This window comes from Varanus komodoensis, unplaced genomic scaffold (assembly GCF_004798865.1).
Source record: "Varanus komodoensis strain SLA01 unplaced genomic scaffold, ASM479886v1 scaffold13_3, whole genome shotgun sequence".
Taxonomy (NCBI): Eukaryota; Metazoa; Chordata; class Lepidosauria; order Squamata; family Varanidae; genus Varanus; species Varanus komodoensis.
This window is the reverse complement of record NW_025335409.1, coordinates 11,772,301-11,791,635: the sequence shown is the minus strand read 5'-3', so window position 1 is coordinate 11,791,635 and position 19,335 is coordinate 11,772,301. Positions and strand designations below refer to the sequence as shown.

General features: G+C 41.3%; 1 protein-coding gene across 8 annotated transcripts in view; it reads right to left on the bottom strand.

Annotated features, from left to right (window-relative positions):
- The window catches only part of MAGI2 (membrane associated guanylate kinase, WW and PDZ domain containing 2), a 708,373-nt gene that overhangs the window by 413,673 nt on the left and 275,365 nt on the right, over window positions 1-19,335 (bottom strand). The window contains exon 1 of one of the 8 annotated variants that reach the window (XM_044423194.1): window positions 9,152-9,458. The exons of the other annotated variants lie outside the window; for them this stretch is intronic. The gene's annotated coding sequence lies outside the window, so the exon portion shown is untranslated. Of the gene's footprint in view, window positions 1-9,151; window positions 9,459-19,335 lie in introns of those variants that run through there. 8 annotated transcript variants of the gene reach the window in all.

Here is a 19,335-nt window from a genome sequence, read left to right as displayed (position 1 = left end):
CATGGAGTCAGACAGGCATTACTTTCCACTTTTGCATCTGGGAGAAACAGGCTATGAAGGTATTAATGAAAAATAGATAGCTGGCTATATAGTAATAGCCTTCCTGTTTTGTGGATCTGAAAGCTTCAGGAGTACCATGCAGTATTCCAAGTGAGTTATGGGTGACAGTGTTGTGGTCAAAGATGCTTGTTGCTTAACAAAATAGACACTAAAGGGCAGTTCTGTATCACACCACTTGCACAGAAGCCCATCTTCGAATTTCCAAGGGAAAGCATCACAGAAACCCAGCATGTGGCTGCAATCCTGCATCCGGATAAGCTGCTCAACTCCTACTGTTATAAAGTGGGAGTTAAACACATAACTGTGTTCAGGATAGCAGCTTCAGACCTTAATATAATCCCAGGCATCCTGGTGTCATTAAGGAGCCTCAATTCTCTCTCTCTTTCTGTGAAGACTGATCAGAGAGCCAAGTGCTCCAAACAAACATACAGCACTGATCACTCATCCCCAAATAACCATGGCTAGCCAGGCAACTCCCAGCTAAACATATTCTTTCTGTCCTCCACGTCTCTGAGTTTTAATAAATTAAGCACTTCCTAGGTCCAGCTGCAATGATAAATGACATCTTCATAACGATTTAGGAACAAATGATTTGTTTCTAGCAGCAACTGAGTCATCAGGATTTTTTTATTAGGTCAATTAAAATTATCAATAGTTTTCCCTCCCCCTTGCCAAGGACAAACTGGGAGCTGCAGCAAATCTATTTCCCCACTTCAGTTTTAAAGGAAAAGAACCGAGCGGGCAATTCTAAATGTAATAGGCAGTAACTTCCACAGCTGGGAAGCATAATTACCAAATGTCCTCACTCTGTATAGCTCAAGGTTATGACTAGGATTAAGCACTGGGACTGCTGAATCTGCAGAACCAACTTGTAATGCTTCCCAAATGAAACCCTGCCCCTCCGCCTTCAAACCAAAGTGAGTTAGCCCAACTTCCAAACAAAGATACAAGTCACAAGTAACTGGTGCTGGAATGTAATAAATGCCTCCTGAAAATGGTGCCCTAAATTCAATTGATGACCCTGGTAACTAAGAAAGATTGACATAAATGAACATTCGTGTTGGTGGGTGGGTGGTTAGGTGCACATGCGTGAGAGAGGGAGGAAATGTGCACTGATTAAGAAGATGGGAACAGGGTGATGGATGTTGTTGTCAACTTTACTTCCTTTTACATCTAGGCAAGTTCCAGGTGTTGGGAGCCTTGGCAAAGTACTGTCTGTAGCTCACCCTCCCAACCACAGTCCTACCACCACTGTCACCACTACTGATTGGACCAAAAGGGAAAATCAATCCATGTCACCTTCCCGAGGAACATGATAAGCAACTGCAGCTTACTGCTCCGTCTCTTCACCCTACCTACTACTTATTTGCATGGGCAGGGCCAGTGGCAAGGCATAAAAAACAAGGAGGAAAGCAGCAAGGCCTAGAAGCTTGAGGGATTGACAGTGGGCTGAAGCTTGGGCCCCAGGAGGTGCTCAACAATGTCAATTGTGCATAGAAGCCACTGCTGCCCTTGCAATCAGAAAGAAGGCATAAAGGCAGTCATGTGGCGAGTGATTCCTAAAGTCCGTGGCCAGCACACCACCAACATGGCTCTTTAACACTTGAGAGAAGGAATTCCCTGTGTTCCAGGAATTTCATTTTCCCATTGTAATACTCAAGTAAACAAGAACAGAGATCCTTGGTCAGAAAAGATATGGGCAATCGTTGGTGATAAGGAGCTATGTGACACCCCCCCCCCACCAAAAAACGAGTCTAGTTACACTAAATGTGCTTGGTAATACCATTTTTATGGTCTACTTATGTATGTCGGCTAATACTGCATTTTGTCAAGTATATTGATTCTGACAACATACATTCTGCATAATACTCTTTAGCAAAACAACAACAACCACCCAATAAAGGACACAGTGAGCTGACTTAAACAGAATTGAAACAACTGAACTGGCCTTGGCTTCCCTTTCCTGCTTCCCACTCTTCTACTTGAATATTCTGAAATGTTTGTATTTCAGATCCTAGAGAACTTCCTGTTACTATACTTTGAGATTTACAAATTGGCCCTTTTCCACTCCTACCACTTATCTTTAAAATGTGTAGAAGTTTGGTGTAAGAAGAACTCATGGAGGACAGCCACCAACACCAGACAGCACAAACTAGTAAGTAGGTAGTTTATTAAAGGAATGTTTTGTCTATAAGGGTACAGTGATATTCAGGCATCAGCTATCCAACTTCTCAGCTTTCTGCTGCATCACAATTTAACACTAACTGAATCTCTCACCATAACTTCAATTCCAGCTGTCTTTTTCAGCTTAGACAGAACTCCCAGTCAAGAATCTGATGTTTCCCAGATCAATCAGATTGACTTTACCTGATCCACAACTCATCAAAATTATTCAGTAGCTATCATTGATTCACCCACTTTCAGATTCAGCCTCAAAGACCAGCTCCTACACAAGGCTGCCACACGAATTCAAGTTACAAAGCCACAGGCCTACTTAGTTATGTGATACCCTCACAGCTGTTCCTTGAAGTGCAAATGCCATGAACTGAACTTAGAATTTTGTGCACCATGAAAAAGTTTGCTCATGATTTCACCGCTTAGTCACGTGGTATCACCAACAACTTCAGCTTACTTGTAAAAGTCATAAAAGAAGGATGCTAATCTGAATTTCCATCAGGCAGTCAACTAATCTACTGAGTTTCAAGCTAAACTGTGTAAATGCAGAGAAGTGTGTTGATCTCATAACATGATATTTGAAGATGAGACTTTTATAAAATGTGACATTTTAATTATCTTCACTGAGCTCATTCCCATTTTAAACCTTTTTGATAGTGGGAAATGCAAAGAGTAATTTATTTCAGTTATAGTCAGTAACTGTTGGAATCATGTCTTTCTCTTTTCCCTTTCCAAAACATCAAGCTGAAAGGCTGCTAACTAAAGTTCCTTATTAAGTTTGGCTGGCCAGTCAGGATATGCCATAATGTATACAGAGTACGTAGTATAAAAGCCATTATCTGGAAGCACCTGGCAAGTTAATGATCCCTCTAATTGCAGAGTTAGTTCTTGGTCATGTCAAAAGTTGATTCCAAACTGATTCTCCTCCTCCCTTCCCCTCTGAGTGAAGTTGTCTCTGACCTCAGGGAGCTCTGCGTGTCTTGGGGGCCAGATGATGGGAACACTGGATGTTACTTAATTGGTCAGCCCACTTGACCTGGTTTTGGACAACTGGACAGGGCAAGTTACACCTGTCTCCATGTTACCCTCCCCTGTTCAACAGTGTCTCCCACAGAAGCAGAGGTGGTTTAGATCTCACCAGACATTTGCCTTATCTCAAAGCTTGTTGAACTTCACATGCAGCTCAACATTCTGACTCCCCCTTTTCATCCAAGTTCAGATTCAGATTCTGAAGTATCCATCTTGGAATGCTGCATGTTGGGAGAAGTGGGTTTAATCCCCCCAGTAAGACTGGTAGTGAAACTGTAGGCCAAGAAACTAAGATTCCACCCTGCCAATTCTTACTACTTAGGTGTCCTGACTGAGAGTTATATTAAGATAAACAAAAGAAAGCCTACCATGGAGTTTAGTAACTCTGTCAAGAGCTTCAAGATGAAAGATGTAAACCTATAGCCACTTATCTGGGAGTAATCCTCACTGAGTTCAGTGCAATTTATGCCTGAACAAACATATTCCGGTTTCTGCAGTAAGGACTGTAGGACAGTGAGGCTTGCCAGGTGCATCAAAAATCTGCTCTGGATGCTAGTTTGCTGTCGATCTTACTTGAAGGTATTAGTGACATAAAAAGCCCTAAATAACTTATAACCAGGTTACCTGAACTATCACCTCCCCATATATAGATCTATTGGACCACTGCATGCATCAGGGGAAGCCTTGCTGCCCATGCAAAATCCTGCAGAGTCTCCTCAGGCAGCAACATTGGGGCTTCTTCGTGGTAGTACCTTTGCTCAGAAATGACCTCATTTCTGTGATATACCCAACAAGAACTGACAAGCATGTTTACTGTGACTTTCCCCAGCCATTAACTAGTTTAAGGGCACAGGGGTATGTATTGCACCTCAGTGCTCAGAAGCTACAAAAGCTCCTGGGATTCCTGCATCCCACTGAGCCAAAGCTAGTAGCAGAGGAAGTCTCCAAACTTTTATTTATTGATTTATGTGAGGTGGGATTTTCAGCCTGTCTAGCAAGGTTACTTTGGAAGAGTGGGAAAGGAGCCCAGAGAAGCACAGGAAAACCATGCCTAGCCTTGTCTGTTTCATCTGCTCCTCGCCCACTGGAATACCCCCTTTCCCACCTCATGGAAGCTTCCAGCAGGGTTCTTTCCATGCTGGCTATGAAGGGGCAGTGTGATACATCTCAAACTCTGCTTTCTAAGGCTGGAGTGGAGCTTCTGTGATCACAGCCATTCTGTAGTCCATGGAGGATTGTGCTCTTCATGCTGGTGTGTTTTTATAACAATATATTGTTTTATCATTCACTGTAAATTGCCCTGGAATATTTAAGATGACAAACAGTTGATTAACATTCATAAATAAATTTCCTGGCTTCCATGCTTTATAGAACTGTTGAATGTATGTTGAAATACTAACAATATGGTTCCATCATTGGCTTGTTTTAACGAACTGAGAACTAGCTGCATATCATAATTAAGGATGAAGTGGAAAGTCAAGCCCACTGTTTTTCAATGTTCCCTACTATTTGTTCTGCAAGAGAAAGCAGCCTTTGTTTCCCGTTGCTTGATGGGACATTCTGCTGCTTTGGCATTGTTCTACTAGCACCAGTGCTTCTGGATGTGACCGGAAGATGCACCAGATGTGTGCTGCAAGGTTTTTCAGGGTCTCTTCCACTACATAAACCTGTCTGTGAAGTCTGACAGCTTGAATGAGAAAGAAGTAAAGAACTGTCACAAGGAAAGCTTTTCGACGTATCCAATATTAGATCCGTAAGCTTTAATGGTTTACTCGGCAGATTAATCAACTAAACTTTAATGTAGAAATGGCTAAATAGCAGCTTAGAGGCTGGCCCCAGCCTCTGAAGCTCTTTTTACTGGCTCCTGGCTGGCTGGTCAAAAGGAAATCGCATGAAAGTTTTGTTTTCTAGGTAAGTAAAAATTCTATAAGGTTGTAAAATACGCTTTCATTTTATCTCTCTCTGGTGGAATTTTATGTATATCATTTTAGCTATGCCTGAGTGCCTACATTACATACTTGTGAAGTCTTTGTTTATTTCAATAAGCCTTTAATGCTAAATAATACCAACTGTGTGATGGAGCTTGTTGATTTGCAAGAGAGCAGTCTGTGCAACAAGATGCATTTCAAGTCACAGCAGGGCCGTCTTAATGCATGGGCCTGATGGGCACTTGCCCGTGGGCCCCATATTAATCTGTGTATGTTAACCCTTGGAAAATTGGAAAGCTTCCAAAATTAACAGTAGTTGTCATAGGGGTCCCAGTACACTGCTTTGCCCGGGGCCCATAATGCTGTTAAGATGGCCCTGAGCCACAGTCTACAGAACCAAATCGTCCCTAATATATAGAAGTTGGCCGTCCCAGCTTCACTCAATCAGCAGCAGAACAATTTTACTTGATGAGTATAAATCAAAACTGGGGTTCTGAAAGTTAAGGGAACACTAGTTTATTTAATGAATTTGTGTTGATTCTAGTATCTTGCTGTAACAGACAATGAAAAGTAGTGCAGTAAAGCTTGGTTTTCACATAACCATATGTAACAGTATACTCTGCATCCACACCACTGCATAAAAATGGCAGAAAAATGGAAGCATTTTTGCTGACTTTTGCAAAGATGTATTTCACAGATTAAACATCCAGAGTGTTGGATGTTTAGATTAAACATCTAAAGCTACTGAGATAATATGCCTAGCAAGCCAAGTTAATTTGCATATAGGTTTCCAGAGGAAAAGGAAAATAAACACATTTTAATTCTGCTAGAAACAGTTCCTTACTATGACCAAAGCATTGGTGCACAGAATGTTCTTCATCATGAACAACTTATCCTTGTCTGCCTTATTCAGATGGGTTGGTTATTGCCACTTAGTTTTTCCTCTTTTCCTGAGACATTTTTATCAGTGCTGCTGAATACTTCCATACAAAGAATCCAAATCTGAAAACAAATCACTTCCTGTTTATCTTTTGCTTTTCATTGTTTACAGTTATGAAGATATTTGCTTAGAAATCAACCGGATTGTCCAGAGTCCAAGACTGCAGCTGTACCATTCCATGTTCAGCCGTAGTCCCAGCTGGACTTCAACATCCAGAATTTCCTCACAATTCTAATCATTGAAATTCTGTTTATGAGGGATATGCAATGTTGACATGCCATACTTGTTTTGCTGGTAGCATCATAAATGGCATTTTACTGGTGTCATGGTTTCCTTTTACATTTCCCCACTGTGCAAATTGCATCACTTTCCTCTGAGTAGGCAATTTACAACAGGGATATTATCTACATTTATGAAAGCATTAATCAGACTACATGTGCGCACTTAAAGGTCCTTCCCCACCATTTTATCTGATGAAGTGGAATTACACTGCACCTCTAGGCTTTTACTTCTGTGATAACCAATTGAAACATACTTTGGGATAGTAGGTTTTGATACATTACATCATTTCTAAACACCAGCTAAAAGGCTGTGCCTTTTATACTCAGTAATTTGTGCCACATTTGTGCCACCAGAATAGAAGCTCTGAAAATTACCGCTTGCCTCCTGCAAGTCATATGTGGAATCAAATAGAAGCAACTGCACTTTCAGACTAAATTCCAAATGTGCTTTTTAAAAATGCTGATTTGGCATTCATAAATTTAGCTACCATTTAGCCACTGTTTTCATAGACATTATCCATACTGCTCATATTATTTCTCGAGCCCACACTTGTGCTTGGAGTTAATATTGTGTCACTTTAACTCTTTCTGAGCACTGCAGGAGTGGGAAGGTGATTCTGTTCCCTCTTTTGTCAACTCCAGAAGTGCTCCAGAAATTGTGTCACACATGGCATAGTGAAAGAATAGGGAGACAGTCAAGATTATACCTCCTACCCTTCTTTCAATAAATGCAGTGCTTTTGGCAAGGATCCCCTGCTTCTCCCGTCTAGAATACACAGACAAAGCCAACAGCAATAGGCAGCTTTGACAACAGTGGGTCACTCTGTAATTCAGTGATTTTCCTCATGACCATGTGTTTTCCCCTCTGACTCCCTCAGTAGAGATGTTATCATAAAAACACATTTCCTCATTCACAGACTGATTATCTTCTGAGGATTGGTGGTTACACCTTCCAGTTTTCAGTAATTGCTGCTTTGCATATTTTACCCCCACCTTTTCAGTGGGTGGTGCATTATCAAAGCCACATACATTGCAAACGCTCTCTTTCCCATTAATGGTATGGCAAGTGCTGCCACTGCCAGCATTCATAAAGACCATCTGTAATAAATATTTCCTGTCCGCTGAAGCGGTCATATTGCAACGGGTTCTCACTCAGAGGAAAAAGAATCACTAACCTTCTCCCTTCCACCTCATACCCAAGAATACCTGACAATACACAGCACAGATTTCAAACAAGCCAACTGAGATTAAGTGGACAGGCAGCCTCAGCAAAGCACAGTCATTAGAACAAACATTCCCCCCCCCCCCGAGATATGCATGGCTATTCAGAGACCATCTTCCTGGAACACGATGTGGAGCCATTTTTCACCAGGTTCATGAGAAAATGTCAGCATGCAGCTGCTGCGTGCACCGTAAGACGGCATCTTACTTTGGCCAAAGGGGGGGACCCAGCCAGTCACCCCTTACAGAGAAGATTTTAAAGGGCCCATTACAAATCTGATTTATCGGTGTGCTCCAAAGGTGCTTTCTGCTGTGCACCACAGACTCGATGGGACATGGAGCTGAATGTCAGCTTCTGCTAAATATATCCTTCTGCATGCATTTCAGATAACACAGATTAAACACCTCCAACATACTAGCCATCTCAGCCCACTTCGCACCTCTGAGTCTTTTCCCAATATCCTCCACCCCTCACCCCGGGCAGTTTACTTCAGAAACAAGCTGATCATAACCCAGTGCACAATGGGTGATTTGTCTACATGGCTCGGGCTAACGTTAAAATAAATACAAAGCCCCTGTGCATTCAGATGCCACGGATTTTGGGTTTGCTTTGTTCCAAAAGGCAGAGGCAAAACACATGTTCAAGAACAAAAGGAAATCCGTCATTTATCAGGAAAGCAAACACAAATGCTTCTGGATTTGCCAGATAAAGCGAGCTAGCTTTTCTCTTACATGACAACGGTCACATGCAAACAGATACATAAGTCTAAAATACAAAATCTTGGCAATTCTCCACCCCTAGCTTTTATCTCACCAGGAGCCTGTGCAATCGTTTTAAATGGTTTCTTGCCTTCTAATTGTGGCTAGAAAGTCACTTTAAACGGACAGGCTGCCTTTGGCAGCGCCTTCCAAAGTTACCTACCTATCTTGCCATCCAGACAATGAATAAACAGGCTAAATAAAGCCGCCCCTCAAATTCCTCATCATGGTCCTACTACTATCATTTTCAGTAGTTAAAGTGAATTTTCCTTTTCATAGCGAAAAAGCGGGCAACCGATGCCCCTGCTCAGCCTTCCTGGTGCTATGAGGTTTTTGTTGTGGCGGTGGCTGTTCTCATTTCCTGCACAACCAGAGCAATTATCTGACACTTCCTTCGTGAGTGGGAGAAGAGATCTGGGAATATGTTTCCTTTCTTGGTCGTACCGAGAGCAGCACGAGGCTTTTCGGCGAGTCCCCAACATCCTCAGCACAGCCAAGCAAGACTCGGGATCAAGTTTGGCTCCCGCAGCTTCCTAAAACGCAGGTAGCCTTCGAAACATGCCGGTCTGGCATTGTGCGATTTAAATGCCCACACCGCTGGCCACCCCTCCCGCTGCAAACGAGCCTCCGCTCGCTGGAACCCCGGCTCCAGGCAAGGCGCAGGGAAGGCAGGCAGACGCGGGGAGCCACCACATCATGCCTGAGCAGTCGATCAGAGAGCGAGCCGAAGCCCCAAGGAGGCAGAGCGTTCCCCCTACCTTGCCATGGTCCTCGCTCAGCCAGTCTGCCTCCGCTGGCTAATGAAGCCACCTGTACTGATCCAACCCATTTTGGAAGGGGAGCGAAGCACCTTCTGGAGACGGAAGAAGCCTCAGCTGCGCCGGGGAGTTTTCAGCACGGCTGTCTAGAAATTTCCGCTCGAGCCAGCCACAGCAACACAAAACTGCAGCTGAGGGCTTTTGTTTTCCCTCCTCTCCAAAAGCAAAGCGAAGCGGCGGCGGCTCCTCTCTCTGCGCCCCAACCCCCGCCAGCTGCCCGAGTCCCTGCCCCTCCAGCCGGGGTCCCTTCCGCTTCTGAGCAGCGGCGACGACCTAGGCTGAGCCCATCTCGGCTCTGCGCTTCCCCCACGTGAAAGAGCGCGGCGAGGTGGCGGTCAGGTGACCCCGCTCCTCTCCAGAGTCGGGCGCGCACCGGCGGACCCTCCGAGCTGCCGAGATCTCCTTTTGGCTGCTGATTTAAATTCATTTGCATTACAAAGTAGGAGGGGGCATATGGGAGGGGGGATGTAAAGCTCCGAAGAGAGAGAATTGGGTTTTTATGCCACCACTCTTCTCAATTCTCCTGCCACGCCACCAACAGTGAAAGGTGGTGGAGGGTAAGGGTTATATAATTAAACTTTTCCGTGTTCAGAGCCAGGCAGCCATGGATCGCGGATGCCACGCCTGGCATCAGCCGCACTCAATTTTACACCCGATCAGCATGTTCTCAGGTGGACATGGACAATCCCGTGGTTTACATTCATATGGCCAGGAGAAGACCAGCGCCCCGTTGGGGAGCTATTCCTATGTGACTGGAGATGCCATTCTTGCTTGCTTGGTTCTTCCTCGTGCTGCATGGACTGAACAACCTGTGCATCACAGCACTCTAGAGAAACAAGTAAATGAGAGATTTATTTGTTGATGTGCCGGGTTCCTTGTCTCACACCCCACCCCTATTTTATCCTTGCAAAAATTTTGTGAGACAAGTTAGGCTAAGCCCAGCCCAAGGTCAGTCAATGTGGTTCATGGCAGAGTGAGGACCAAGATGACCCTTCATCTGGTTCGCCTGGGTCCTAGATCAGGTTCTAACAACATTGAGCACCTCTGAAATCCAAATCGTCGTTCATAGAGGTACCTACATCTCTGCATGTTTCGGTGTGATCTCTGTAGACATCTGGTGCATAAACTGAATAAATTCCCTTGGCAGAAGCTTCCATAGGTCTCTTTCCCCTGGTTTCCTTCTTGCAATCCAATAATACACCCAGATCAGGGATGTTTACAGAAACACAAAAGGCAGGCTTCTTCCAGGGCCACTAACACTAATGGTAACCCCTTTCAGTTGTAAGGATGAAGAGTGCCACCAGTTTTGATTCATATCCCTCAGCCGCATGTCAGAAGTTTGGAAAACAAAGATGAAGAGGCAATAGGACTTGACCTGATTTGCTCCCACTGCTGGTGTAGAAAAGTAAGCATATAATCCACCTGACGAAACTGATTTTTCTATACAGATACTACGATGGTGTTTGAAATTGATACTGCTGTTTCAATGGGCGGGGAAGACATCTGAATATGCTTTATTACACTCACAGTCATGGAAACAACCCCTGAGTGATACAATAACTATCAGATCTCTTACTGCTCCTTCTATCCCTTTCCCATGTTGGGGGTCAGAAGAACTCTGCCATGTCAGAAGTCACTCCTAAGTCTAAAAACCAGAATAGAGAAATGCATGTATGCACCTCTTTCTCATTCTATTCTCAAAACCATTCTATAATGTAGGTTAAGTCTTCCACTGAGCTTCATGGCTGAATGGAGATTTGAAGCTGGATATCTTCAGTCCTGGTATAAGACTCAGTTCAGTACACCACTCTGTCAGGATGATTTTAAATGAGGTCAAGAGAATTATTATTATTATTATTATTATTATTATTATTATTATTATTATTACATTTCTATGCCGCCCCTTGCCGAAACCTCGGGGCGGCTTACAACATGATAAAATACATTGAAATACAATAGTACATAATAAATTACCATTAAATATAACAATACAAAAAATACATTGATTTACAAATACAAAATTAAAATTATCAGTATAAAATAAAAATATAGGAGGAGAAAGAGAAGGAAGAAGAAGTTGCCCAGGCCAGATCATATGTTTTAACAATTGAAATGATGTTTAAATAAAAAGGTCTTTACCTGGCGCCGAAAAACCAGTAACGACGGTGCCAGGCGGACCTCTTTGGGGAGTGAATTCCATAGGTTGGGCGCCACCGCAGAGAAAGCCCTCCTCCGGGTACAGGCTTAGAAATAGTGCTCCACCCTCCCTTCCTATTATGAAAAAAGTGAGGGAAAATACATGTCCTTTCTAGGGCTGAGATGAAATTATTAATTCATGCTGAAAGTATGAATGTTTAAGGTTTGTGTTAGGACAGTGAGAATGGAAATAATGTAATCCGATTTTTAAAAGAGTCCTCATTTCAGAGAAACTGATCTGCTGGGATCTAGTCTGCAGTACCTCATTCTACCACCCTAGTTGGAAAATTTGGGATTGGCATTTTCCCCTCTTGGTGAGGGAGGAGAGGCTGAAATCTTTTAGCATATGTGTGTTTACTGTGGTGAAATCTTTCTTGTTTACTGTTTTCTGTGCTGTTTCCCAGTAGGGCCTTTTTGTTTTGGGGCAGCTTTTTTGTTGTGACTAGTTGTCTTTTTCAGTTCAAAAAACTGCTGCCTCCTGAACCAACAATTTTGTGGGGGTTCCATTCAGCTGTACTCCATTTGACTTCTGATTCTTCTCCTTGGCTCATTCAAGTATCTTCTTCTAGAAAGTATGTCCCTTGTACTGTTCATAATATCTCAAGGTCAATAACAAGAACAGCACTATATCACATATACCATAGAATAATTTATGACAGGAGAGCTGCTCTCAGCTTCATTAAGAATTGGCTCTGTATAGACATTGTTTCTCTTTCCAGTTATTTGGAAAATGTTCATTTGTCTTCCAAGAATATTCTCCTGGCTCTCTGTTGTTGTTCCACACATACGCCATAATGCTTCCTGGCTTGGGGAAGTTGTTTCCTCTGGTCTGTGATTCTTGCCCCACACAGCATCAGCCATGGGAGAAAGCAGACAGCTTCATTGATACATAACAAATCTAGCCTGTCTACTGTTCTTATTTTAGGGAAATAAGCCCTGTCCCAAAATTCAGCATCACAGAAGAAGCAGTTTTTGTTCTTCAGCAGAGCTGTGTTCATCCTGCTACACAGAGCTAGTTTACTTCTTTCTCCAGGCTGACTTTCCTAGTTCCCATCTCCAACTCTGTGGACAATATTTTGCATTTGGTGTACTTAGGGACTTAAGGAAATGCACTGCTATACATACCTGTTCCCTTCATATACTTATGGAGCCTTGTAGTATAGAAGGCCAGAAGAAAGGAATGTATAGGGGTGTTTGCCGTTACTTGCTCATTGCAAACAACTCTGCACCAAGTAAGCCCTCTTGATTCATCAGTTCCCACAGGATAGAAATCCACCACCAGTCTAGGACAGGTCATATGACTGTTCTGATTCATCATGTTCCTAATCCTTACAATTTGCACCTTTGTATGCATACAATGCCTCAATATCTTATCCTGATTTGCCCCATTGTAAATAGTCCTGGGTGTTGATTCCCTATGGCCTTTCAGCCTCCTAAACATGGTAATAAAACATAATAAAACTGATGACTACAGGATATATTTGCAGATTTAGCAATAACGGTGATATCCTCACTGCTTCCATTCTATTCCATGCCATTCTATTTTACTTGCCCCATCTTGTTCATTTCCTTGCTTGCTTTACTCAGAAAAACTGCTGCTCCAAGCTGAATGTAGCTTCTGTAATCATCATCTTCTCTTTTGTCTATCAGCCACTTGATCTTGTGTAATATAATACATATACTTTTAATTCAAGTGGTGATTTATATTCTCTTGATTTCCTCCTGTTGTAAATGTAAAGGGAAACCTCTCTATGGTTCACAGTCGCTCTAGGTCTAAATCCAAAATATACATACCCAGACATCCACATTAGCACATGTAGACGAGGATACACATTAACATTAGTCATCTCATAGCACACAATGAAGTTAAAGGCAAAAATAATATCCTGTTTGTATGTGATCTATGAGCATCATCTTCATCTGCCAGTGTTGACTACTCTACTGAGAAAAAGAAGCAGTTGGATACTACCAACCTTCTCTGTACAGGAATGAAATTCTTTTTAAAAATCATTTATAACAAAAACAAGAACTACAACAAAACATGGCCCCAACCCTCCAAACTGTTTCCAGAACACCAACAATGAAACAACAAAAAGAAAGAAAAATGAAAAAAGGCGATTCTACACTTCTCAATAATATAAGTAAAACATTTATCTAAATAAGCACCTAATAAAACTGATGACTATAGGATATATTTTCAGATTTAGCAATAACGGTGATATCCTCAGACCACTGAATGATTGGTGAGTGTTTATTCTTCCAGGCTTGTAGTATAAGTCCTTTGCAACTCTCAATGTCCAGTTTCGCTGTCCATTAGTCCCCACATTATGGGAATAAACCTGCCTTACATATGCATGCATATCTACAATTATTACAGAAGAAAATACCCTGAAGAATGACTTCCAGCCCAAAGCAGCCTCCACAGGGCAAAGTGAGATCGTATGCCTTGGCAAGGCATTGTCTGTATTAGAACTCCAACTTCTAGTCAAGTAAACCTCTTCAATTTTTGTTCAATCAGCTTCAATTTTAAATCTACAGAAACAGATTTAAATGCACATTGGGAAGCCAGACAGGCCTTCTATTGATTAGGCTGCATATGAGGCAAGAAACTCTTCTGAATTCACCCCCCTGCTGGGAAAGCGAGGTTTCCTTCCATGACACAAATATGGACGATATATTCTATGAAACGACCCAGTCATTGTCTAACCTTATCCAATCTGCTCTGAACAGATATTCCAAGCACTTACTTAGCTAAAGAAAATAGAGGTAAAGTGGAGATTGTCATTGAGGATCACTGTCAAAAACAACTTTTTTATTACCACTTTAACAGCATCTGTGTTAGATGGCAAAGCTGTTTGGTGTATAAGCCATCCCAGTATTAAAGTGTTTCCAATAGGGCAGAAATGTTAAAATAGCTGGATGTTTTTATTAGCAGGGGAAATAAGGTGTGCGTATAAAGGTTTGGATCAAATGGTGTAGATTCTTGCCTAGATGGAGACAAGATAAGGATAAGATTACCTTTCCTAAGATGTGCAATGAACAGTTTCTTTAGACTTCCTGTTTGTAGGACTTGGGACACTCAGTACAGATCACTGGCAGAGCTGTGATAGGAGCCCAGTATCCACATTCTGCAGGACAGAGTTGATGTGGGAGCCCTGAGACCAATTTAAAATTTATTCCCAAATGAATTGTTTGGTACTGTGCAGATCACAGCACACTTATCATTTGATCAGTTCATTAAAAATAATTTATATACGTAATATTGTCAAGGTATTTAACTGAAGTATTTAACTAACTGCACATGGTATTTAACTAACTACACATAACGTTTTCCAAGGTCTTTACTAGTGGTCTTACACCCTCTCTCCTACAGACAAATGGTATGCAACTGGCAACTGGGTGACTTCTTTTCTTTTGTTAACAGAGTGCACTATTCAATGTTTTAAACTAGTTTACAAATACTTGTTGGAGATAAGTTATTTGTTTTTCGGCGCCAGGCTAAGACCTTTTTATTTAAGCAACATTTTAAGGGTGGCTTATTTTATAATGTGTGTTTTAATTAAGATTATTTTATATGGATATTTACTTATTGTTTTATCTATGTTGTAAGCCGCCCCGAGTCGGCGAATGGGGCGGCATAAAAATGTTTTAATAAATAAAAATATGACATGCTTATTTATTTATTGCTTTTACATACTGTTCAACAGCCATACATGGCTCCCAGAATGGTTTAACATTACTTTGGGGCAAAAGTGATAACTCTACTACTTAATGTTGAAAAGGGAAAGGAGAAGGAAAGTTCTTGTGTCACTCTTGGTATATTAACTGTGGTTAAGAGATTGGGAATGTTATGTCTGCACTGAGCAAAGTTGACATATGACTGAAAGGCATTAAACTGTTTATTTTAATAAACCGGATATCTGCCCTATTTGAGGCCTGGATAATAGGGGTATAGGGGTACTGTTACTGCAGATTGCAGTGTGTTATGAAGCTATACTGATCAAATGCATCTGAAGTCACAAACCCATGCTTGTTTAGATGGAAAAAATGCTATGAATGTTTTCTGTCTAAGCATACATGGGATTGCATTTGTAGCAAGCCAAAGTTTAATTAATTTTGAAAGACCTTACAATTGTCTGTTATTATTACAACATATATGTGACAGGAGTAACATAATGATATCCTAGAAAAAGTGGTTCCTCTCAATCATGCTCTTTGTAAAAACAAAAACAAAACCCCCTCTGATCTCAGTGACAGTGCAGGAGATAAATGTTACCAAATTATCCAGATACAGTACATGAAAAGACATTGCAAACACTTTTTATACAACTGTCCGCAACATTTGTAGTATCACTAACAAAAGCTCCATATTATTTTATGATTGTGTGCCAGCAATAAAATTCCAACAACAAATTTAAGTTGAAATAGATGCTCAAAGGCTTATTTTTACAGACAATTTAAGGGCTATTTTATTAATTTTACAGAAAATGTTTATATACAAGTTTAATATTTTCATTTGACAGATGGAAAGTGGAATTATAGTAAAAACATGCAAGGTTGTTCAAGTTTTGACTTCAGGAACCAAAACAGTTTCAACTGGGCCATAATATGTCTGCTTGTGATTATTGCCAGGGAGTGGCTGTTAGGATTGAGTTTAAGGTTTATGCTCCTCATGTAGGCTTTGGTCATGCTAATGTAGAGATGTACAATATTTCCCTCACGCTGAGTTGTATATTTTACTACCTAGTCCTTGTTCATTCTTTTGTTTTTCAAAACTGTGAGTGAAGTGAGACGGAGTGAAAGGTGAAGGGGCGCATTTTCTGTGAAGAAAGCCACGGTTATGTTCACATTGCCATTCAGAAGAAAAACATCTCAGAACACTGGTCTAGGGGCTTGTAATTATGTTTTATTAATAGGGAAAAAATAAACAATATAGGGATGCAGGAAGGCCTCTCAGCAGTTGTAAATTACAGTAAGAACAATGAAACCATAGGAAGATATTATTTCTTTAACTTGGTTTATATTAAAAGTGCCCAACTGTTGCTTTGTGCAATTTCACACTGTTATAAACAGGGAAAATCAAAGACATCCATCAAATTCATTGAAAAACCCTTTTGTTCAGATCCAAACTAACTTTACTTCACACTTTGTATTCTATAGATTCATGATTATATTACATCCTTTCAGGACTGTCATTTTCAAGTAGTGATTCATGGCTCATGAAAACATTGAAGGCTGCTTCTTGGTAGATACTGTAAGAGTTGCATTCTGAGCTCTTATGCTTGGTTACGAAGATCCACCTATCCATAGAAAAACTATCCCAGTTAAGTACAAACCCTGAACGTTGATATCCCTTCAAAAAATATAGTTTTGTTTTAGCATTTTGCTTTTGTGCTGTAAGTCCTGGGTTTTGTGCCTCTACTCACTAGTGTGATTGACATATCCAATCAGAGATCTTAGTTTGTACCCCAGATAGCTTGTCACATACATTCAAAACCTATACTAACACTTTGTGCCATCAATCCTTAGTTTCTACTGCATCCACCAGTGCATAAACCCTATACTTGGTATGGAGTCCTAAGGAATGCCTCCAAAACCAATGTTGTATTATTCTAAATCAGATATTGAAAGCATATGTCAAAGAATATGTTCTGTGTGCTGGGGTGTGATATTAACTTGAGCTCTAGGTGCCGAAGACAAAAATGCATATACTAATTTACACATGCAAAATATGAGCATTATCAGAGTAATGGTGATCATTTACATGGTAGAGAAGGTAAGCTAATTACTCTCTTGCTTGCTCTCAAGATGGAACTGCACAATGTTTCAATTCAAGCTTACTTGAAATTTGTCCTCCATGTACCAACACTTTTCCTTAGTGTTTCAAGCCAAATCTAGATGAGGAGCATGGAGTGTCCAGGATGCCAAAGCAAAAAGCCATGGGGCACATTAATCATTTATTGATTAACTGCAAACTGAACATAGCAAGATAGAGGGTGGGAGTGTATTATAGGCTATACTCGTACCAAGTCATGTTATCAGGCTTCAAACTTACACAATGACTCTAATTAAACCTGATGGGGCTTCCTTCTGGGTAAATCCTTGTTCACTTTCTCTCCCTATTACCAATGAGTCCAAAAGCACTGAATAGAGGACGTTGCTTTGCTGCACCTCCTCAGTGGCAAAGTGGAGAGAGATGCTGCCCAAATAATTTTAAGTTCAAGCACTTTATTTTGGTAGTTTCTAGGATTCTAGAACAGTTTGTTTGTTTATTTAAAGTTCCTGGGTTCTGACTGCTTGAAATCCTAACCAAATGCTGCAGTATTAAGTTTCTAGCCACCTTCTCATCATACAATTTTGAAGTACTTACATGCATGGTTGGATACCTTCATTTGGCCCTAACCAAGTTCCTAATAAACTAATAAACAAGCCCTAACTGTGGACTTGGGGTATTTATTTCTCATGGACCAACATAACTACATTGCCTTTTGTTGTCTGTCTGTTTTTTTAATCAGCAAAACTATCCATTCCCAGGTTCCTTTCTACAACTAGATAATGGAACTATGTCCAGCGAAGAAAAAACAAGTTGTAGTTCTAAACACAGTTAAGATAAAACAAGTTGTAGTTCCACACACATTTACTAAGGAGCAAAGCTAAACTCTATGTAAACTTATCGGGAGTAAATCCTACTGAACATATGACTTTGGAAGAACTATGTTTAGGATTGCACAATGCACCTGATGTATTCCCGAACATGGTTCCCTATCCATCAATATCCCAGTTGTTGCCCTACCTCAATATCCTGTACAACCTCAGTTACCTTTTCCCACCCCATAGGTCTCTGTGCCTGGCCCCATGAAATTTTGCTACCTGAGGCAGGGAAGCAAACGTTGCCTTCCTGTCTCCGCTTGCAATCCTCAAGCAAGTTGAATGTTTTGGCCAGTGAGGCAAGAAGTCCTGCAAGCACATTTCCCGCTCCCTGATAGTGCAAGTAAAGTTATAATTAATAAGTTCTTTGCATGACATCCTAAATCAGTTGGCTGAGGCAGCTGCCTCAGAGTCTAAAATGTGTATGTGTGATGCCCCTCCTATTTGTAAAAAGGAATGTATGAATGGGCAGAGGAAAGCATTTGATCTCACAGAACACACACATCCCTCAGGCAGAAATATGGTAGGGATGCAGCCGGACTGGGAACACATGTGGGCAAAGCACTAGCTGGTCCACAGGGATGCCATGGAGATCATCAGGACTCCTGTACTTTTATTTCAGTGAGTGCCTTTTTTCCTAGTTACATAAAACACAAGAACTTTCAAAATAACTTTTCATGCAGTGGACTCTAGACCATGGAAATGTATTGTGCCAAGTAAATCTGTGAGTTTTCAGGGTGCAAGAAAGAGCATGAAACCCCTTTCCCCTTCCCACATCTATTACCTTTCCCTAGTCCCTGATGTCCACACCAAAATTAGATCACATTTTTTATTTATTACATTTCTATACCACTCAGTAGCAGAAGCTTCCTTGTTAATAACAATTAAGAGCTCAAAAGAGTTAAAGTTTTAAACTACAGCTAAAGTAGAAATAAAAGACACAGTAAATCCTAGCAGCAGTACAGCAGCAGAAACTGAAAGACTAAAATTCTTGGGAAATAAGAAGGTCTTCACATGGTGCCAGATAGAGCATGACACAGGATAGCCTCCATGGGAACCCCATTCCACAACTGGGATGTCTTTGCCCAAAAGGCCTTCTTAGTAGTCACCCATTTGCTGGAGACTCCTGGAAAGGGACTTCTCAGGATGATCTTAGTTTCTGGGCAGGTATATAAGGGAGAAGATGATCCTTAATGTAACCTGGTTTCATGCCATTAGGGGCTTTGAATGTTAAAACCAGCACTTTGAACTAGGCCTGGACATGGACTGACAGCCCGTGA